The sequence below is a fragment of the Delphinapterus leucas genome, chromosome 19, assembly GCF_059928025.1.
Source record: "Delphinapterus leucas isolate spDelLeu-1000000601 "Yukka" chromosome 19, BTC_Dleu_Yukka2, whole genome shotgun sequence".
Taxonomy (NCBI): Eukaryota; Metazoa; Chordata; class Mammalia; order Artiodactyla; family Monodontidae; genus Delphinapterus; species Delphinapterus leucas.
Window position 1 is genome coordinate 42511180 of NC_143147.1, and position 23396 is coordinate 42534575.

At 37.4% G+C, this 23396-nt stretch overlaps 1 protein-coding gene across 8 annotated transcripts in view; it reads right to left on the minus strand.

Moving 5' to 3' along the window:
- Window positions 1-23396, minus strand: part of BCAS3 (BCAS3 microtubule associated cell migration factor) — a 576417-nt gene that overhangs the window by 166364 nt on the left and 386657 nt on the right. For 2 of the 8 annotated variants that reach the window (XM_089900970.1, XM_089900969.1), the window contains one exon: window positions 1-23396. This exon is cut by the window's right edge and continues 19472 nt beyond it. The exons of the other annotated variants lie outside the window; for them this stretch is intronic. The gene's annotated coding sequence lies outside the window, so the exon portion shown is untranslated. 8 annotated transcript variants of the gene reach the window in all.

Genomic DNA, 23396 nt, shown 5'->3' on the forward strand with positions numbered 1-23396 from the left:
GTTAAAAAAAAAAGCTATATTTTCAGTTTCAAAACTATGTATAAATACTTCTGATGGTAATGTCCATAAATTTTAAAAAATGAGATCCTTGTACCTCAATAGGACAAAAAGATAAAAATCAGTTTGGGCTTTTGATCATTATTACAGCCTGCAAATAAAATCATTCCTAAAGATCCAATCAGATCATTTCTTATGCACATTACCAACCAGAAAAAAAAAATCTATGTTTAATCTGTGGATAACTGTAGTCACAGCAAACTAGAAAGTTTAGAAATATTATTAGGGAGAGTACAATTGGGAGAGGGGCCCCACAGGGATGGGAGGGAAGAATATTCCATTAAGGATAATTCATCCTGAACAACCAGTTTTCATCTGTAGTTAAATGGGAATAAGAGCATAAACAGCAACTTTTTACAACTTTCATAAATTTTAAGTCCTTCTGTCCATAAGCACAAACGCATATGTGAAGAATAAAGAAATTTAATTGAAAAGAAATAGATTGCTAATGCTTAAAGTCATACACTTCCAAAAAATGAAGATTTCTAATATTTGATAATTTATAGGGTCAGTCACTGCAACAGATTATTATTTAGAGAGTCTAATTGTAAAGGGAAAACAGCAAGATATCTAGCTTGTCAGAAAGAAGTCCTGTATTACATTCTCTCTTTCCCTCTCTGCAAGCCTGCATGCTGACTGGCTATGGCAGATGGAGACTGCCATACACATAACTGTAATTAAAATGTGAACCCCATCTTAGAGGTCAGAATAGAAGAGTTGACAAACAGGGAAGCCGGGAGATGGAAAGAGAAAATATTTCCTGACATAAGCATTTTCAGTCTTTGAAAAGTAATCCAAAAGGAAATTTAGCCTATGAATTTAAGCGTCACATACTTAGTATAACTTTAAAAAAATCCTCAGAAGCTTGAGGTCTGGAATTGCTGTAAAGGCAGCTCAGAATTTCAATCAGCTTTAGCACAATGAAAATTTCAAGTGCTGGGGGAATTAACTGATGGGATATTTGAAGCTTCTGTGAACTCTGTTGATGACAAAATTTGTGAAATTACAAGGCGATTTTTTTTTTCTCTCATGCAAATATATTTGTAATAATGAGGAAAAGAAAATAAAGCCATTTGTTGCTAACAGTAGATTCTGACTGAAAATTTCACACCATTGGTACAAGCTAACAGCACAATCTCCAGATGTACTTTTTTTTGGTAAGCAGAATATGATTAGATTTTTAAGTTTAATATTATATCCCCTTTTATATTTATTTTGATCATTGATGTATTGGGGCTTATTTCTACCATCTTTATTTTGTAAGATCTGTTCTCCCTTGCCTTCTATGGCACTGATAGTTTTCTATAATCATTTTTCTCTATATGTTTGGAAGCTATAGATTATGTTTCTGTTAATGGTTTACCCTTAATTTTTATCATAATGTATACAACTATAAAAATCCCTAAGTTACACAATATCACAATATTTGTCCTAAATATGCTTTAATTGCCACCGAACATCCTCACAGCTTCTTTGTCATTATTGTCTGGGATTTAAGTTCCATGAAACGTATTGTTATTATAACATTCAAAGTTAATTGCCAAAATAATTCTGTATCTTGCATATCACTCTTTCCCTCTGCACTCACATTTTCATGGTGAAGTACATCTTTAAAAGATTTTTTTTCCAGCAAGAAAAAGTTGGTAGTAAACGCTTACTACCCCATGAAAGTACTGAATGATAATATTAGCTGGGTATAGAATGGTAATTTAAGAGTTATTTTTGCTCAGCACTTTGGTGTATTACTCCATTGTCTTCTAGCATCTAATGTAACCAAACAGAAGTCTGCTAGCTATCTAATTTTCATATCTATGTAGGTAATATAGCTTTTCTCTCTGCTAACTTTTAAAAATCAGGGATCTTCAATTTTACAATAAAATATGCAGATACGAATTTATTTATATATTCAGCTCAATACTCAAGTTATACTTTCAATCTGAGGACTAAATCTCTTCAATTCTAGAAAACTCTTAGTTATTATGTGAGCATCACTTCTTGGTCATTTTCTCTATTTTATTTTGGAACTCTTACTAGATATATATTGAAGTTTCTGAACTCCTTATTTCTTAACTATTTATTTCTCTTTTTTATATCTCTGTACTGTTTTCTGAGAACTACTACCAAAAATACAGTCTAAAATTGTTACTGAGTTTTAAGTTTTCAATGTCTTTATTATTTTGTTACTACTATTGTTCTTTAGCTTTGCCATGTCTCCTAAATTTTCTTTTCTTTTTTTTTTCCTTTTATTTTTCCAGTAGTTTGTGATCAAAGTATAGACTTACAACATCATCTTTACTGAAAGAATTCCCCCAACCAACTTGTTAGTAATCTCTAAGTCATTCACCTTTTGATTTTCCTTGAAGCCAAACCGGCCTTATTATTGCTATGTCACAGATACTTACATACGCAGGCCATGCTGAAAATTTCTTATACTCAAACAATTTCTTATAATTCATAATAATAATTGTAATTAATTTCTTATACGCTTAATTATTCAAGTAATGAGTGAAAGTACTCAAAAATATTCACTTAAATGATCAAAACAAATGAAAAATAATCAGCATCAAAGAAATGCAAACCTAAAGCGAAAGATACCTAACTTTTGCATATTGTATTATCAAACTCTCTCTTTAAAAGTTGCGAGTAAGAAGAAATCATTCTCTTATATGGCAGTGCAAACCTGACAATCTGAAATGTGATTAGGCAAATATACATCAAAGCCCAAAGAGAACCCCTACTCAATAGACAGCATTTCTACTTCTAGAAATTTATTGTGAGGAAATGAACAAAAATATATGAAAATGTACAAGGAATTCATTGTTTATAAAAGCAAAAAAACAAACTAACAATATCATAACAAACAAAAGCAAAGGAATAAACAAAATATTCATTAACATGAGACTGGTTAAATAAATTATGGAATACTACACAGTCACTGTAAAAACGCACCCATATACACAAAAGAAAGGTGAAACTTTATACCAAAATGTTACCTCTGGAAGTATGTTAATGGGTAACCTATATTTTCTTTTCTTTCCTTTTTTTTTTTTTTTTTTTTGGTATTTATGGTATTATTGCCACAGGACTATGTATGTATCTCTCTGTAAAAAGTAAAAATTAAGTAGAGATGGGGGGAATAATTACTCTTAAATGCATAGAAGGCAAGAAAAGAGTCATAATATGAGCTTGAGACCAAGGAACTTAATCCCTCAGCTGATTGTCTATAAATGCAAATATATCCCCACATGCCTAGAGCTATTTCTTCTTATTACACAAATCTGAGCTCTCCTTCCTTCTTTTCAAGGCCTCCAAACCAATCTTCTCTTCCTTGTTTGGGATCTTGCTCTGTCAGGCATCCAATCTCTCTTCCATTTCTAACTCATTCCTTATTTCTGCATTTTCCCCTTCAGACCATGAGTATGCTCAAGTCTTTTTAAAGGAAAATAAAAAATCCGCTCTTTAAAATGACATCAAAACAGAGACACCCCATGTCCTGTTTTCTCACCTCCTACTAATTCCTATTCACTCCATAATTTGTGGTAGTGTGGCTCTCACGTTTACTGCTATGTTCAAATTGCTCTTGCTAACACCTCTCGTGATTTGCCAATTGCTCAATTCAATATATACTTCTATCCTTGTCATCCAGGATGATTGCACGATCCTATATTTAAAGACACTGCTGATCGAAACCCCCATGCCCACACCGCCACGACTTCTGGTGGCACTGCACTTTGCGGGTTCTAGTCTTGATTCTTTCTCAGTTCTTTCTGAACAAATCATCCTTTGTAGGCCTATGGTATTTTGCTGATTTTCGGGGTCTGCCCTTGACCCACCATTTTTCTCACTCCATACACTTTCTCTTTCGTCTGCACTGATAACTCCCAAATTTTTACTCAGGTCCAGGTGGTCTGCCTTGGTTGTCTCAAAAGTACATCAATTTCAACATTCCTAAAACTACAAGTATTAAGTTCCCCATTAAACTGCTTTTTTCCATTCAGTTAGCACAGGTAGAAACCTGGGATTCATATTAAACTCCTCCCTCTTCCTCATGCCTAATATCCAATCACTATGCCCGACAATTTTTACTCTTAAACACTTCTCAACTTTCTATCCTACGTCTCTCCATTCTTCTCCTTTCATTTGCATTTACCACTGCCCTAGGTCAGGTCAACACTCTAAGTAGTCTCCCTGACTCCGGTCTTAACCTTTCTTCAAATCTGCTTTCTCTGCAGCTACCAAATTGCATTTGAAATGCAAGCCTCTTCTGCTTAAAATCTGTGTCCATACCTTATAAGATAAACTCCAAAATCCTCAACTAACACACACACTGCTCTGGATTCATCTCTTACAACTCCCTGCCTAGGAATTTATATTACGGCAGCCTCTGTATGAGCCCATGGAACATACCATGGGTTTTCTTGCCTCTATACCTTCACTTAGGCCATACTGTCTACCTGGATTGCTACCGACGCAACTCATCCTCATCCTGGGTGTCATATCTTTAGAAAGCTTTCCTTAAATATTCTTTCCCTTCCTCAACTCCAAGCACAGAAAGGAACTTAGCAACAAAGACCATGCCCTTTGAAGTTTGCTGTTCTTTAGAGTATAATATTATTAGAAATCCAGTTGATTTTCATCTCTCCCTTATCAAAGGTTTCAAATGTTTGAAATTTTATGTATATACTTTACTTTCCTCTCCTTCTTTTACCCACTAAGCTCAATACTGCACTCTGAGAAGTCTGCACTAAGGACTTTTCCCTGATTGTTTTACCTTGTACCCATAGGGTATTCATTATATACTTATTCACAGGCTAAGGCCGACTGATAAGGTTAGAGACAAAAAGAAAGCGAATCACCGACAGCAATTGTTTGTTTGTTTGTTTTGGCTGTGTTGGGTCTTCGTTGCTGAATGCAGGCTTTCGTTGAGGTGTGCGGGCTTCTCATTGCAGTGGCTTCTCTTGCTGTGGAGCACGGGCTCTAGGGCACATGGGCTTCAGTAGCTGTGGCACGTGGGCTCAGCGGCTGGGGTGCATGGGCTTAGTTGCTCCGCGGCATGTGGAATCTTCCTGGACCAGGGCTCAAACCCGTGTCCCCTGAATTGGCGGGTGGATTCTTAACACTGCGCCATCAGGGAAGTCCCAGCAATAGTTTTTTAAAGTTAAGTAAAATCTCCTTCTAGTAATCGAATGAGAAACAATTTTGGTATAAAAGACCTAACATCGACTTAGCTTCTAGAGAGGGCTTGTGGTTCATACCAGAATAAAAACTAGGAATTGTGTGGAAATTCTCATGGAGACATTCCACAGGGAACACTTGCTACTGATACATGATGACTAATGAAACTACATTATAACAGGTGATTCTTTTTGCTGAAGGGTGGAGAGAAAAAGAATGTTTCAGATATCATGGCACCAACTAAATAGATACCTAAAGTTAAACAGCAACAAGAAAACTTGCTAGTTTAGGAGTTGGGTGTTGTTTATTAGCAAGAATAGCAAAAGAAAATCAACCAACCAACCAAACAAACAAAAAAGACGGTTTAGGGAAGAATCCATCCCTGAAATCCTAAAATTCTGCTGTGTATTGGTTTGTATATTTTGGGTTTTTTGGTATGTATATATGTGGGGGGAAAAAACCTTAAGACTTCAAAAATAGAAGAAATAGCTGTTATTTGTACATTGGGAAATGGATCTTAAATATCTGAAAATTTTTAAATCTTAGAAAAAGTTCACATTGCTTCATGCACAAGGAAAAGGGACTAGAAAGAGATCTGAATAGAGAAAAATATCTTTAATAAAATTTAAGAAAAAATTCAGATCAGAAAGGAGAAATTCTAAAAATGGGCAAGATTAATTTGGCATGTTATACAAATAGGAGGAAATCTGCTAAAAAGAAAAAAAAAAGAAAAAAAACTTCGCTGCTAATCTTAGGTTAATAGTAAATGACCCCATCCACTCTTAACCTCAAAGACTGACCTCTTGACCCACAGCCAGTGGCCCTGTTCAGAAACATGTTGCCGCCAGAATAAATAAAAAGAGAACATAATGTGCTGAAATTGTTACTGCTAATGACAAGTGACACATACTTTATACTGCCAATGAGCAAGCCACCAATAAATAACCCTAAACATGTTTACAAATATTCTTCTAGGTTTTAGTTTCCTGTCCTGAATTTTTACATATTTATTTATTTATTATGGAAGAAGGATGGTAAAATTATTATTCTTTTATTATTATAAAAGTAAGGGAAGGGCTTCCCTGGTGGCGCAGTGGTTGAGAGTCCGCCTGCCGATGTAGGGGACACGGGTTCGTGCCCCGGTCCGGGAAGATCCCACATGCCGCGGAGCGGCTGAGCCCGTGAGCCATGGCGGCTGAGCCTGTGCGTCCGGAGCCTGTGCTCCGCAACGGGAGAGGCCACAACAGTGAGAGGCCCGCGTACAGCAAAAAAAAAAAAAAAAAAAAAAAAAAGTAAGGGAAATACCACATGGGTAGATGTGCCGTTGATCAGCGTTACACAATAACTCATATCCATGCTCTTTCTAACTGGCATGGTCCATGCTAAAAGACAAGTGGTAAAAGACGTATTTCAGACATTCCAGAATTCTAGCCTAGAACACAGGTCATAGACATAAAGTCTAGAGATAAAGTCTAGAGATAGGAAACTCTAAAAGCCTGATATTCAGAATATTTTGAATAAGTTCTTAAAATCTCTTAGTGAAAGGTCTGTCATGATGTCCCTGATAACATTTAAGTCCCTGAGAGTTGGGACTTCCCTGGTGGCACAGTGGTTAAGAATCTGCCTGCCCATGCAGGGGACACGGGTTTGAGCCCTGATCCGGGAAGATCCCACATGCCACGGAGCAACTAAGCCCGTGCACCACAACTACTGAGCCTGTGCTCTAGAGCCCACACGGCACAACTACTGAGCCCGTGTGCCACAACTACTGAAGCCCACGTGCCTAGAGCCCACTGCAACAAAGAGTAGCCCCCACTCGCCACAACTAGAGAAAGCCCGCGCACAGCAATGAAGACCCAACGCAGCCAAAAAATAAAATTAAAAAAAGAAAAAGAAAAATCTGAGAGTTGATTGATGTTGGCAAGTTGATTGTATAAAAACCAACATGTGGAAAGTGATAGCACTTCAATAGCTTTGAAACTTTGAACCCCCCAATTTATAAATAAATTTTGCTTCAGTTTTTTTTTTTCCTCCACCCAAATAGATATTGTGTAAAACACTTCTGGAAGGATAAAGAAACTGATAATATTGTTGGCCTCCAAAGAAAGGAATTAGGTGACTGAGGGACAGGGGTAGAAGAAAGATTTTTCAATTTTGTATCTTTTGAATTTTGAACCTATTAAAAATTTAGAAATATTAAAAGTAAAACAAAAATTCAAATGGACAAATAACACAAATTATGAGCATAACTATGGCCAAATTCAGAAAGCAGGAAAAAACATATTCAAGTGTAAAAAGATATGAATTACGAATGGGAAGTAGGCTCTAAGTTAAGCAGTATAAATTTGCATGTGTATACTAGTGAAAATAGAGGTAAGTGTAGGGACAGATAACTAATTTTAATAAAATAAACCTTAATACACAGGTTAAAAATGATTGTATAGAATGTGTATGAATCCACACATAAGATACAGTACAAATAAATAATAACTTAAGGGAGTAGAAAGAGCCGGAAAACTACATTTTTCAAAGTAGTTGGATATTAGCTGGAAAAATAAAAATTATACTTCATCCTACATCCCACTCCCACACCTCTCCCCAAGAAATACTATTTAGTAAGTGTACAGACAAAACCAAATTGTGTACACACAACTGTGAATTGTATATTTTCTTACATTTTGTACTTTCTTGTTATTAGGAATTTTCAATTTGAAGATGAAATGAAAAATTAAGGCTTTTAGCACAAAGTTATAATCTGTAGCCAAACAAGAGCATATAAAATAATATAATCCACAATTCTCATAAATAAAATTAAATTGTATTTAACTGTAAAAGGTAACCAGTTTCTCTCAATTTCTCACTCAAATTTTTTATTTCTATAAAATGTTTTCTGCTTTAAAGTTGTTCAAGAGTAAAAGATGCTTTGACATGCTTTTAATTGATTCGTTTTACACTCAGAGGGAGGATAACAGTGATTTGTGAAAGGATTTTTTTCTGTCTTGCACACATCTCTCATTTGTCCATCTTAATTCAATTAAAGGAAATAAGGACAGTTTGACCGATGAATGAACCATATTTTAACCGAGGACACTTCTATTTAAACTGGAGTGTATCAACCACTGTAACTGTCAGTTAGTTACATCCGATCTCTAACTTTTGTTTTGAGAGGTCACAGCATGGTCATGAAAGAAGAACGTATTAGAATATGGATAAGCATTTAAACCATTAGTCCATTAGCCATTTTAAGAAAGAGCATTTTTAATTCTTACTGGCTTATATGGTGATAACTCAACCCCACTAGTAGCTTTTGTTGTGCTGAAGGTCTACGAATACAAATACAATAAACTTTTATACTTGTAAGTTGAAAAATTAGGCACAAGTTTTATTATGCTAGGCCTTATAGGTTTTGGTAAGGAGTTTTGTTGTTGTTTTAATTAGCTTTACAGGGGCATTAATTTACCTTTAATTAAGCCTACCCATTTTAAGTGTTGCCTTTGAGGAGATTTTTGTTTGTTTGTTTCTGTCTTTAATGTATATAGTATGTAATCATCACCACAATCAAGATATAGAACATTTCCATCACTCCAAAAGGTCCATTCACACCCCTTGGAAATCAATCTCTTTCTTCCAACTCCTGGTCCCCAGCAATCACTGATCTGCATTATAGCTCTATAGTTTTGCCTTTCCTAGAATTTCATGTAAATAGAATCATGCAGTATGTGGTGTTTTATGTCTGTCCTTTTTCACTAAGCACAATGCTTTTGTAATTCATCCATGTTGCTATGTGTATCAATCAGTAGCCCCTTTCTTTTTATTGCTAAGTAGTGATACAACGCAATTTTTTTTTTCTCTCTTCACAAACAGATGAACATTTGGTTTGTTTAAAGATTTTGGCTATTATGAATGAAGCTGCAATAAACATTTGAGTACAAGTCTTTGTATAAACATATGTTTCCATTTCTCTTGGGTAAATACGTATGAGTAGAATGATGGAACCATATGGTAGGTATATGTTTAACTTTATAAGAAACTACCAAACTATATTATAAAGTGGTTATGCCATTCTGCATTTCCAACAATAATGTTTAAGGGTTCCACAGTTTTTCCACATCCTCATCAACACCTGGTATTATTAGTCTTTTAAATTTTAGCCATTCTAGTAGTTCTAGTATCATTTCCCTAAGGACAAATGTCAGAGCATCTTTTCACATACTTGTCACTTTTTTATCTTCTTTGGTGAAGTCTCTGTTCAAATGCCCATTGTTTAATTGAGGTGTTTTTCTCTTTACTGAGTTATAAGAGTTCTTCACATATTTTGCACATGATTCCTTTACTAAATAGAGTCAATTCTTGTTATCTGTGGTACTTATGTTCTATAAAGTCACCATGAATACTGAATTAATGAATACTGAAATTTCCTATGGGAGAAACAGAGTGAGGGACCTGTGAGCCTCTGGTTACATCATTTCCAACAAATAAATGAGAAGAGGCCTGTAGTGACCCTTCCCCATCTCAAACAGGCAAGGGAACTGAGACTTTTGGAACTGAGTTCCTTTTGGAGCTATGCCACTGTGGAGAGTGTCTCCTGGCCCCATATGACCAGAAGGGATAGGAGAACACCTGGAAGTTGCATAAGTCCAGCAACGCTGGAGCTGAGAAATGGCCAGGCAGAGCTGATAGTCTGCAGAGCTAACCCAGTGGCCCTGTTCAGACAGGAAACTTGGGGTGCAGGTCAGCTTGAGGTAAGACAACAAATAAACAGATTTACCGGCTTTGGAGCTGCTTCTCCCACCACACCTGGGCAGGGAAACTAATTCATAGCCCTGCTCGTTGCTGAAGGTAGTCTTCAGCCCGCCCAACCAAGGAACCTAACCAGAGTACACGGGAAACTGCGTAGCCCATCGAAAAGCCCCACTTAACAGTGGCACTTGAAAAGAGAACATAACCCATGGCTTTCCCCATCTGCAGGGCAAAACTGGTGGCCTCACCTGACCAGGGAATTCAGTGCACACTCTTGCCTGATTCCAGTCCCCAAACAATGAGCCATATAGGCCCTGGGTCCCATCCTGTTGTCCTGCCGGAGCAGGGAAGCTCATTCATAGCCCCATCTACTACTGAATATAGTACCCAGTCCTGACCATCTAGTAAGCCTGACCAGAGAATCCAGGCAAACATTGAGCCTCTTACAGCCTCACTTGAATAGGAAACCAAGCCAGCAGTCCTATCCAACAGTTCTCAGACAGCGGAACACCTGCCCCCCCATCCCTGACCTCAGCGCTCAAACGGCCGCTGCCCCCAAAACAGACCATAATAGCAGGCCCCACCTGCCCAAGAACATTACCAGCAGACACACCCAGAAACCCAAACTGAGCTGACTAGTAAAGATCTGTCTCTGCCGAAGTTAACCTGTAAAGTCTAGAAGAGGAGACTGATCACTCAAATGTGCAGATATCAACATAAGGAATGAAGGACAACAAAAAACCAAGTAAATATGAGACTGCCAAAGGAAACTAATAAAGTTCTGATAATTGAGCCTATACAAACAGAAATCTACGAACTGTTAGACAAAGAATTCAGAATAATACTCTTAAGGAAGTTTAGTGAGCTTCAAGAACACACAGACAACTAAAGGAAATTAGGAAAACAGAGGATGAACAAAATGAGAAGTGTGACAAAGAAACAGAAACCACCAAAAACAAACAACCCAAATAAACAAATCAGAAATCTTAGAGTTGAAAAATACAATAACTGAACTGAAGAATTCAGTTCTTGAAACTCTCTGGAGTTTCAAAAGTGGACTCAACCACACAAAAGACAGAATCAGCAACCTGGAGGATAAGACATTAGAAATTATCCAGTCAGAGAAGCAAAAAGAAAAGAGAATGAAAAAGAGTGAAGAAAGTCTGTGGGACTTACGGGACACAATGAAAAGAAGCGATTATGGGAATTTTAGAAGGAAAAGAGAAAGAGAAGAGACAGAAAGTATATTTAAAGCAATAATGGCTGAAGACTTCCCAAACCTAGAAAGAGAAATGGACATCCAGAGCCATAAGGCCCAAAGGACCCCATGTAGGTTGAACCCAAATAGGGCTACACTGAGACATATGATAATTAAGTCCTTAAAAGTCAAAGGCAAAAAATAAATTTTAAAAGCATCAAGAGAAAACAGAGAAGTTATATACAAGGGAACCCCACAAGACCATCAGTAGATTTCTCAACAAAAACTTTTCAGGCCAGGAGAGAATGGGATAAACATCCTCAAAATATTGGGGGAGAGAACTGCCAACCAAGAATTCTATACCTGGCAAAGCTGTCCTTCAGAGCTGAAGGAGGAATAAAGACTTTCTCAAACAAACATGGCAAATCCATACTTTGTCCTGATCTTCTTAGAATCCTTCATTTGACCACAACCAATGGGCCTGCAATGTTTCAGGTCTTACCATAGAAGCATGGGCTCAGGTCAGGATCAAATCATCTCTTGTCCCTCACCAGTCATGCCAATTAATTAATTAAAATTTTATATCAAACTGCCATTTTCTGCCAGGCACTGTTCCAACTTCTGGAAATTCAATGACAGAAGATAAGGCCTGGCCTCATGGAGCTTAAATTCTACCCTTGGGCTCTACATGGCTATGTTATTTCCCCCTCATTTCAAGGGCTGCATGGCTAGGATGATTTTATCCTGTGCCTAAAGCACAAAGTCTCCTGCAGGCAATGCTGTCTGTGAGGTTGAACTGCTGCTTTCTGTTCCACTGCGGAGACACACAGAATGGGGCCAACGCCCCCTGGTAAAGGTAGCAAGTATGAGCCCCCATTTGCTATCAAGGCCCATCACTTGCTACAACAGCCCCTCTGAGTTGTTTCCTCACAGGTGTAAGGCACACCAGTTCTCCAAGTGACCTGACAATCAACTCCTGAATACCCTGGAGGCAAGTGACAACTTTCACTAATTCTTTCACATCCTCTGACAACACGGGGTCAAACTTTAAGCCAAATTATTTCTACCCAGTGGCTCCCAGTTTAATAGTATATGGGCTCAGTACTTATCACAGGCTTATTGGCTGAATAGCTTAATCGCTTATCCGTGGCCATGATCATTTTCTGTCTTGGCTTATCTGCCAAGATATTTTTAATGAAATGATATATCATCTTCTCAAACCACTCATTATAAAGAGAAAAGGGAATATGGTAAAGCTCTTGGGATTAATATAAAAACGTACAAGGGCTTCTCTGAGCTTTTAATCAGTCCTTCACAACAAGTCCCCAAAGCTAATGACTTAATGACGTTTGGCAAAACGAGGAGCTCTGAATCTGGTCTCAGACACTAGAATATCTTTAATACTGAAAATTAATTACATAGCAACTCTTTGCTAGTATCTATCTTTAAAAAAATCCCCGAGAGCAAGAGCTTGCAAACATATTTTTACAAAATATCATAGCAAACACAAAGGGCTCTCCGTGATATACGACTGAATATCCTGCTGAAAGTATCTAAAGGGAGTTTTTCTAGAAGATAGATGCTGCCAGGCCTTGAACAAGTTGGGCTACATGAAAAGGACAGTATCATTTCACCTGCAAATTTCTAGTAAGTACAGACATTCCCGGCTGCCCTCTGGAGCTCATAAGGTTGTTCTTGTGTTAATGACCTCACACAGCAGACAGATCCAGTCTTTCTGCTTTTCTTTCTTGTAGAATGATTTCCCTAAAGCCAGTGTTGGGCAAAATGCCACTAATACTGCCATAAAGCTCCCACAGTGCTTGAAGGGGGAGGCAAGAGATAGAGGGGTTAGGAGGTAATCAAGCTTACAGATTAAAGCTTACTAAAGCTACAAGATGAGCACAGCTCTTGGTGTTTATTAACTCTTCTAGTACTGAGGACTCCTCCCCCACCCTCATGGCACAAAACACAAAGGACTTTTCATCAATGGACCTCAAAGGCAGGTCTGCTTTAACTTTCAGCTTCCAAGTACAGCATCTCTACTGAAGTGTTCTTTGGTATCCATCAGTCAGGCAACAGTTCCTGCTTTTCCATGTAACATTGGAGTTATTCACACCTGAAGATGGTGAGGTTTTTCTATACATACACTGACATCTGTGAGGGCTGAGTATTATAAGCAGTATATTCTAGACTTCTTTTGAAAAAGGCCTTTTTCTAGACACACAGACACACAAAAAGCCTTTTTCTGTGACAACAGGAGGCTGCAATAGGAAGAAGTTAAATAACAAAAAACAAAAATAGTTCAGAGCAAAAAAAAGGACTAAATTTGATTATAATTCAATGGTCAGGACCTGCTCTACTAATCCACTCAGGTGGAGGTGTTCTCAAGATTAATTCTTTTTTTTCATAAAACATGCTGACGTTAGGCAGATCAACCCACTTTATCAGTGTCGCATCTCAGTCTCTGAGTGCATTAAAACAAAAGACAACAACTCCTTTCTCCCTCCAATTCCACAACCTGAGCCCAAGAAAAACAGTTACATAATTTTTAGAATTTAATCAACTATGGGATTTCTGTAATAAGCTAATGCTTCTTATTTTGCAAACCTCCAGCATCTTCATGTAGGGTATATAAACTTCATTTATTATTTCCACTTGTGACATCTTGAGGGCTATACCCAGGTTGTTGAATTTGGGGGTACTAATTCCTGAGGGATATTTATTTGATTTGAAGCCATGAAAAATCTCCCACCTCTATTTGATAAATTATATGCCTTCATCCTCCCAACTAACTTAAAAGTTATGTAAATTATCCAGACGAACAAAAACAATTTACGATTATAACATTGTTAAATGAATTAGATAACAATGACTACAGCTTCCCAATTATAGTTTGAGACAGATAAATTTATACTTTATTGATAGCAGGAGCAGAAAGCCCTAATCACTAAACACCAGCACAGTCTGGTTTCTGTAGGGTAATGACCCATCTCTATATTCATAACAAGAATCTCATTCATCATAATTCACATTAAAAAAAAAAAGAAAGAAAAAGAACTCTAGTCAAGCTAATGGAGGAAACGTGTGAAAAGTGATTGGCTGGGAAAAACTCTGTATGCAGCTGGAGGGTCCTAATTGATTATATTGTGCTGCAACTAAGCCTTCTGCTAGTACAACAGATCTTTATCTAACCGCATTTCAATTGATTTTCACTGATAGCCTTCTTTCTTATGTCTAAGGCTTAAAGTACTAAACTAATAAAAGGATAAAAGACTTTGTAATACAGATTTCAAAATATAATGTCCAAGCAGGACTTCCATGGAATAAGATGGCAGACCGGGTGTGTATAACCCACCAAACATCTAAGAGCCAGACTTGTGAATTTGGGAGGTAATTAAAAAAAGAATGTTTAGGATTTTAGTCTGTATTTCAGAGTCCAAAAGCAAAACACTACCCTAAACATTCAAAGATACAGCAAGTGTCTAATGTTCACTTTATTTTAGGATGTAGACATGTACGACATTTAGTAGCTGTTATACGTGTTCTCATGTAATATATCCTTTCTGTTGGTTTAGTACAGTATCAAGAGTTGGTTTCCTCATTAAACAGTGGTCAGTTTGGAAACAAGTCAGGTACAATGACTAGACAATGTTCATCTTTCAGATGAAAGACCTACTGGATTAACTGGAACGCTAAACCAAAAATCTCAAAATAGCATTGCTGTACAGAATTTAGAATGAGAGTGTAAACTGTCATCCTTGAGAATTTAACAGTTTAACTGACATGCAATAAACTGTGTATGTTAAAGTGTACAGTTAGATGTTCTGACATACGTATAAACCTATGAAACCATCACCACAATTATCAAGATAATGATCACGTCCTTCCCTGCCAAAGGTTTCCTCCTGCGGTAATCCATCTCTCACTTTGCCCGATCTCTAAATCCAGGAAGCCGTTCATTGAATTTCTATTACACAGATCTGTTAGCATTTTCTAGCATCTTATGTAAATGAAACTATATAGTATGTATTTGTTTGGTCTGGTTCCATTGACTTATTTTGAGATCCACCCATGTTACTGCATTTATCAAAACTTCCTTCATTTTTGGGGACTTCCCTGGCAGTCCAGTGGTTAAGACTCTGCACTTCCAATGCATGGGGCGTGGGTTCGGTCCCTGGTCAGCTGGTCAGGGAACGAAAATCCCACATGCAGCACAGCCCACCAAAAAAAAAAAATTTAATTCATTTTAACTGCTGAGTAGTATTCAATTTTACAGATAAATACCAATTTGTCCACTCATTTGCAGATGGACATTTGAGTTGTTTCCAGGTCTTGGCTACTACAAATATGGCTTTTATTGAATTCTGATACATGAAAAAATTAAGGAACTGCCAGATTGTTTTTCAAAGTGTTTTGTAAGATTCTATATTTCCAACAGTAGTGTATGAGAGTTCCAGTTGCTCTATGTCCTTGCCAAGACTTGGTATGGTCAGTATTTTTAATATGAGACAATCTAATAAGTATGTAGTAGTATCTCATTATGGTTTTATTGCAATTCCCTAACGACTAATGATGTTGAACATCTTTGCATGTCCTTATTTGCCATCTGTGTTTCTTCTTCAGTGAAATCTGTTCAAATCGCCCCAATTTTTATTTGGTTGTCTTATTACTGAGTTTGAGTTTTTATATATTCACATATTCTGGATACAAGTCTTTTATCAGTTATGTAAATTGAAAATATTTTCTCTCAATGTGTGGCATTCCAGTATCAGCATCAGTAAAAGAACACATGTTCCTGATTTTGATGAAGTCAAATTTTAATTTGTTAATTTTTTCTTTTACGGAAAACACTTCTGTTACCAAAACTAAGAAATTATAGTTTCATTGATTTTCTCTATTGTTTTCTGTTTTTATTTGCTTTCTACTTTGATCCTTACTCTAGTCTAGGATGGGAGCTGAAGTCATGGATCTGAGACCTTCCTTCATTTCCAGTTAGGCATTTAGTACTATAAATTTCCTTCTAAGTACCACTTTAGTGCATCCTACAAATTTGTATATTCTGTGTCTTAATTTTTATTCGGTTCAAAATAATTTCCAAAAACAAAAAATTCTTCTTAGAACCATGAGTTTTTTTTAAATGTTAGTTTCCAAATATTTGGGGATTTTCCAAATATCTTGTGGTAATTGATTTCTAATTTAATTGCATTGTGGTCAGAGAACAAAGCTGTGTATGATTCAACTCTTTTAAATTTATTGAGGCTTGCTTTATGGTGCAGAATATGGATCATCATAATAAATGTTTTCTGTGCACTTAAAAAGAATGTGGTTCTGGGGACTTCCCTCATGGCGCAGTGGTTAAGAATCTGCCAGCCAATGCAGGGGACACGGGTTTGAGCCCTAGTCCAGGAAGATCCTACATGTCACGGAGCAACTAAGCCCATGCACCACAACTACTGAGCCTGTGTGCCACAACTACTGAAGCCTGCGTGCCTAGAGCCCGTGCTCCACAACAAGAAAAGCCACCACAATGAGAAACCCACGCATAGCAAGGAAGAGTAGCCCCTGCTCACCACAACTAGAGAAAGCCCACGCCCAGCAATGAAGACCCAAAGTAGCCAAAAATAAATAAAAATTAATTAATTAATTAATTTTTAAAAAGTGAGGGTGGTTCTGGACTTCTCTGGTGGCTCACTGGTTAAGAATCCGCCTGCCAATGCAGGGAACACGAGCCACAACTACTGAGTCCATGTGCCACAACTACTGAAGCCCGCGCACCTAGAGCCCATGCTCTGCTACAAGAGAAGCCACCACAATGAGAAGCCTGTGCACCACGATGAAGAGTAGCCCCCGCTCACTGCAACTAGAGAAAGCCTGCGTGCAGCAACGAAGACCCAATGCAGTCAAAAATAAATAAATAAATTTATTAAAAAAAAAAAGAAGGTGGTTCTGCTGTTGGTGGTGTTTTTTTTTTTTTAAAATAAACGTATATTAGGTTAAGTTGGTTATTAGTGTTATTCAAGTCTTCAATATCCTTGCTGATTCTCTGTCTATTGGTTTATCAATTATTGAGAAAGGAATGTGGAAATCTCCAACTATGTGTTTGCCTAATTCTGCTTGTAGTCAGTTTTGTCTCATGTGGCTTGAAACTCCATAATCAGGAATATAAACCTTTAGAATTGATATGTACTCTTTATGAATTAACACCCTTAACATTATGAATGTCTTCTTATTCTGTAATATTTTTTCTGATGTCTATTTTGTCTATTAATATAAGAGTTACTGCTTTCTTTAATCTTATACAGTATATTATTTTCATCCCTTAACTCTTTTTAAAATTTAATTTAATTAATTTATTTTTTATACAGCAGGTTCTTATTAGTTATCTATTTTATACATATTAGCATATATATGTCAATCCCAATCCATCCCTTTACTTATATTCTATTTGTATGCTTATATTTAATTGGATTTCTTGTAGACATCCTATGGTTGAATCTTCCCTTTTTATCCAATTAGACAACTTCTGTCTAATTTTAATTGAGTCTTTTGGCCATTTACATTTAATATGATTTTTGTTATGTTGGGTTTAAATGCACCATTTTGCTATATGTTTACTATCTGCCTATATATATATTTTTTGGGGGGGCAGGGCTCCTTTTTTTTCTCCCTGACTTCTTTGTCATTGAATATTTTTAGGATTCCATTTCATCTCATTTGTTGGCTTATTAGCTATATAATTTGTTATTTTAGTAGTGGCTTTAGGGTTAATAGCATATATTTGTTACTCATCAAAGCCTACCTTTTAGGAATATTATACCACTTCATGGGTAGTATAAAAACCTTATAACTTTTAAACACTGGCTTAAAGCAATTTAATTATGATGTGGGTCATGCTTTTAAGTTATGTTAGGCAGAACTGGAACAGTATAGTGTAAGAGAAATTTTGCCCCACTGTGGAGGAAAAACTTTCTGCATATTATCCTCATTTGCCTGTAAATTATGAGATTTTCCACTCTTGCTACTGGGAACAGAAACTATTCCCAGCCCTGTGTGAGTTCTAGTGAATGTCTGCTCTAACCCTTGTTGGTGGTTCTTTCCTGGGCCCTGGGTAGTTTCTCATGTGCTGATCAGTACTCAGATGAAGGCTTACAGGATATCCTCTGCAGATCTCTAGAGCTATTTATCTGGACAGCTCTCTCCTCTCTGGTACTGTGCCCTGTGACTACGAGACACCTTGGCCTCCCCAAACTCCCAGCTTCGTCTTTTCCACTCAGTGAGAGTGCTGTGCTCTATGTGGATTCCCCTTCCCTACAATATGTCCTGGTAATGAGCCAGGACAATTGTAGGACTCACTTCATTTGTTTCCCATCTCTCAGGGATCACTGTCCTTGCTGCCTGATACCCAATACCTTGAAAATCACTGTATCATACAATTGTCTTGCTTATTTTTTTCAGGTGGAAGGGTAAGTCTGATGCCTGTATTTACTGAAGGCCTTGTAAAACTCAATGGATGGAGTATCCAATTAATGTTTATAAAATGAATGTTAATTATTTCACCTTTATGAAAATCAACTTACAGAAATTGCAAGGAACAAAATCTATTTTAAGTTAAGTTAGTGAAGGGACTTCCCTGGTGGTCCAGTGGCTAAGACTCCACGCTCCCAATGCAGGGGGCCTGGGTTCGATCCCTGGTCAGGGAACTAGGTCCCACATGCTGCAACTAAGAGTTCGCATGCAGCAACTAAAGATCCTGTATGCCGCAACTAAAGATTCTGCATGCCACAAATGAAAGATCCTACATGCCACAACTAAGAGCCGGTGCAGCCATATAAATAAATAAATATTACAAAAAATTAAAGGAGTAAACAATGATCCAACGTCCACAAATATCCTTAGCTTAAACTCTAATTCATTATCTTATCACTAACACCAATTTCTGCTTCTCAAATGGTCTTTAACGTCTATATAACAAATGAAAAAGTAGATTGATTTTTCTGATTTTGTGTCTATTTTTGAAGATTGGTGTTGAGAGTTTCTAACGTATACTGAGGAATTCTTAAACAAAAGAATCCTCTTATAGCAGTTAGGTTATCCATGTGCAAAACCCCAAACCAAGTTATTTCACTTCTGTGCAAAGGACTGGGTACACAAGATGTTATCTTCATTCTAGACTTCACAAAAAAATCTGCTAAGCTTAAAATGATTTGCTATTCTGCTTCAAGTAAAATACTTTAAAAGTCACTTAAAAGGAGGCTTGGGCTTCCCTGGTGGCACAGTGGTTAAGAATCCGCCTGCCAATGCAGGGGACACGGGTTCGAGTCCTGGTCCAGGAATACCCCACATGCTGTGGGGCAGCTAAGCCCATGCTCCACAACTACTGAGCCTGCACTCTAGAGCCCGCGAGCCACAACTACTGAAGCCCACGTGCCTAGAGCTTGTGCTCCGCAACAGGAGAAGCCACCGCAATGAGAAGCCCGCGCACCGCAATGAAGAGTAGCCCCCGCTCGCTGCAACTAGAGAAAGCCCGCGTGCAGCAACGAAGACCCAAAGCAGCCAAAAATAAATAAATTTACAAAAAAAAAAAAGTAGGCTTATTAGCAATTTATGGTCAAAACAATATATGGTACTGTCTAAACACAGAAATGAAATTGGGTATTAGAATTGTTGAAAAGACACATATCTTGATTGTGAGGTCTTAAAAATTATCATGAAATACATTCCAGGGACTTGCCTGGCGGTCCAGTGGTTAAGAATCCACTCTTCCACTGCAGGGGACACAGGTTTGATCCCTTGTCGGGAAACTAAGATCTCACATGCCCCGAGGCGCGGCCAAAAAAAAAAAAAAGAAAAGAAAATACATTCCAATTTTCAATGATGTGTTAGCTGAAAGCACAATAAGAATCCCTTATATTGCTCTTTAATATAGATGATGGTTTTAGATGATTAGGTTAAGAACAGGCTCCTGCCTATTGTGCTCAAGGATGGGAGCATATTTATCCACACTAATATCTTAAGAGGTGAGATTTTCTGTTGTGGGCACTAAGAAACTAGGCAAAATGACCAGAAATCAGCTTACACTACTCTGGATCTTTCAACATTCTATATTACTCTAGGACATTACTGAAGTGAACATAAGTCATTGCAAAACCATACAATATTGTAATTAGAATATAAGGTATAGGCAGTTATATGTATAATGACTATAAGCCCTCAAAAGAAGTTAATGAACTGAGGCTGACCTTGATCACTGACTCAGATCTTGCAGCACAGGGCATTACCTGCTCCCTCTCCCACATTGGCCAACCTTTGCTACAGCAGTAATCAATTTGCTGTCTTGATCTCTCAAGCATATCATACATTTTTTGATCCATCATTAAGCCTCAAACTTGTGGCCTAATTAAATTACTGAGGAAAGACACTTTGGAATTCTAGACTTCGGCAGGAGAAAAAGTAGAGATAAAATATTTGAATATGGTGAGAAAATTACGACCTAATCTCCATGCAGTTATTAATATTCAAAGTTGCTGTTCAAAATAAGCTTTTATTCGGCTGCAGTTTTTAAACACAAAATGATGTCAAACCATTTGTAGCATGGTAATTAAATGCCAAATATAAAACGTAGGAGAAGGAAGAAATAGAAAAGGCTCAAGGGACAAGGCAGCTCCACATGATAGGTGTGAACAGATATGGAGGGACTGTCTGAGAGTCATCAAGGTGATTTCCAGAGTGTAGAAGTTACATGGGAGAAACTGTGGAAGGACAGAAAAAAGCCTAGAGATAGAGAAATGAAAGACAGAAAGACAGAGACAGATCGGAAGAAAGAAAAGTCAAGCTTGACCCAGCAAATAAAATAAGCTAATGATGAATTTTGTCAATAGGCATTAATTTCAATTGTTTCCAATGAATGATAAAAGCCAATGGGGAAGTCAAATTACTTCTAGAATCAAAAGACAGGCAGTGCCATATTATGCCAGAGAGGAGAGAAAACAAACCTATAGTTACTGCAAATATCAAAAAGTAGGTTTTAGCAGCAAGGTAAAATCCCACGTAGACGTGGCTAAGATGGTGAAAAACAGGTATGGGGAACAGAGATGAAATTAGAAAGAGTAAAGGGGGGATTCCCTGGCAGTCTGATGGTTAGGGCTCTGCACTTTCACTGCAGGGGGCACCGGTTCCATCCCTAGTCGGGGAACTAAGATCCTGCATGCCCCAAAAATAAATAAACAAAAGAAAGAGTAAAGGAAAATAGGAACTAATTGTGAAAGCACTAAAAAACAGAAAATAAACCCTAGCATTTCCCTTTGCACCTAATGCCCTTCCAAACACTGCCGCACGTTCAAATATATCCCCTACAAGAAGTCCTAGTCCCCATTAACCCGATTTCTGCCCCCACCGCTGGGCACCCACAACATTATATTCATGTAAGGCTCTTCTGTAGCACTTAAGTTTATCTTGTAGTCCAGTTAACTGTATATATTCCTGCCCCAGTAGACTGTAAACTACTTGAGTCAAGGACCATTTTTTATAGGACCAGTACCTCCATGCCCAGGACACAGCAGGGTGCTGGATAAATATCCACTATATCATGTTGGAAACTTAAAAAAATACTGAGGGTGAGGTTTCACTTCTATCTCAAAAAATCTAAGTGATTACAGGTCAGGGAGGGAGTATACTTCCGGCAAGAGACTGGCAATGAAAAGATATGAATTTGAATTCCAGATATGACAATATCCTGCTGTATAAATTTATGCCTGTATATTAATCTTGCTGAGTTCTACCTTCTCTTAAGGTGGTAGGATTACACGTTCTAAGACTATGATTCTCTCTTCCCTGAATGCAAAGCATTTACTATCTGTACTATTAATTTTGCAATTGATCATAGAATGTATTTCTTCATCTTTTAAGTAATTCAAGTGCTATGTCTCATCTTTCCCAACTACAGCTCCGTGAATTGAGAAAGGAACAAAGTTTTCTCATCTCCCACACTGCTAAGAACAGAAAGACAGAGAGAGACAGAGAGCATTCAATAAATACCAACCTATTTCACAAAATGAATCGATTCTTTAAGAAAATGCTCAGAGTGCTGTCACCTAGCATTTGGAGGCTCTATTGCAAGTTGCCTTTTAACTGGAAGGAGTTGGGAGGCAAGGCTAATGAAGCCATCAGTTACAGAAGCTTCTTTATAGGACAAAAATATGCTAGGAAGGAATTCAAGGCTTTTTGCTTGTTGATAACCTGCCAAAAGGAGCTCCTGGGAAAGGTGTTTTGTTTTGCAAGGATGAAAAGGAACTGAGCAGGGACATCTCCTGAACCAGTGATAATAGGGGAAAACTTATCATGAGACTTAGTTTCCTTTGTTCATTGATAAGCCCAAGTAGCAATTACCTACTTTAGCAATGATCATTACCATCACAAAGAATTAGGCAGTGTCACATGGTGGCAGTATTTGGATTTACAGGACCTCAGTTTGACTCTCAGCTCTAACACTTGGTCACTATGCTGAAATTACTTAAATCTCTAAGTCTCAGTTTGCTCATTTATAAAATATAAAATAATAATTCCTGCCTGAGTCCATTCAAGAATCGAGGATGCAGCAACATGGATGGACCTAGAGATTATCATACTAAGTAAAGTAAGTCAAACAGAGAAAGGCAAATACCATACGATATTGCTTACATGGGGAATCTGAAAAAATGATACAAATGAATTTATTTACAAAACAGAAACAGACTCACAGACATAGAAAACAAACTTATGGTTATCAAAGGGGAAAGGTGGGGAAGGATCAGTTAGGAATTTGGGATTAACAGACACACCACTATATATAAAATAAACAACAAGGACCTACTGTATAGCACAGGGAACTACTGTAATAACCTATAATAGAAAATAATCTGAAAAAGAATATAGATATATCTATAGATATATATGTATCTGTATAACTGAATCACTTTGCTGTACACCTGAAACATTGCAAATCAACTATACTTCAATTTATAAAAAATGAAGGAAATGTAAGTGATGTAAGTGAAGAGTTCTCTATAAATTAGAATGTTTTTTTAAAAATCACACAAATGCCCTCAGAGTGCCTGACACTCTTGAAGTAGGTGTGGCCAAGCTAAAGAATGGTGGGCAGTAGGCTGCTACTTTCTAGAGAGCATCTGGGTGCTTAGGTGGGTTTGTTCTAATTCCTTCGTATCCCGGGGCTCCCTTTGAGACAAAAGTC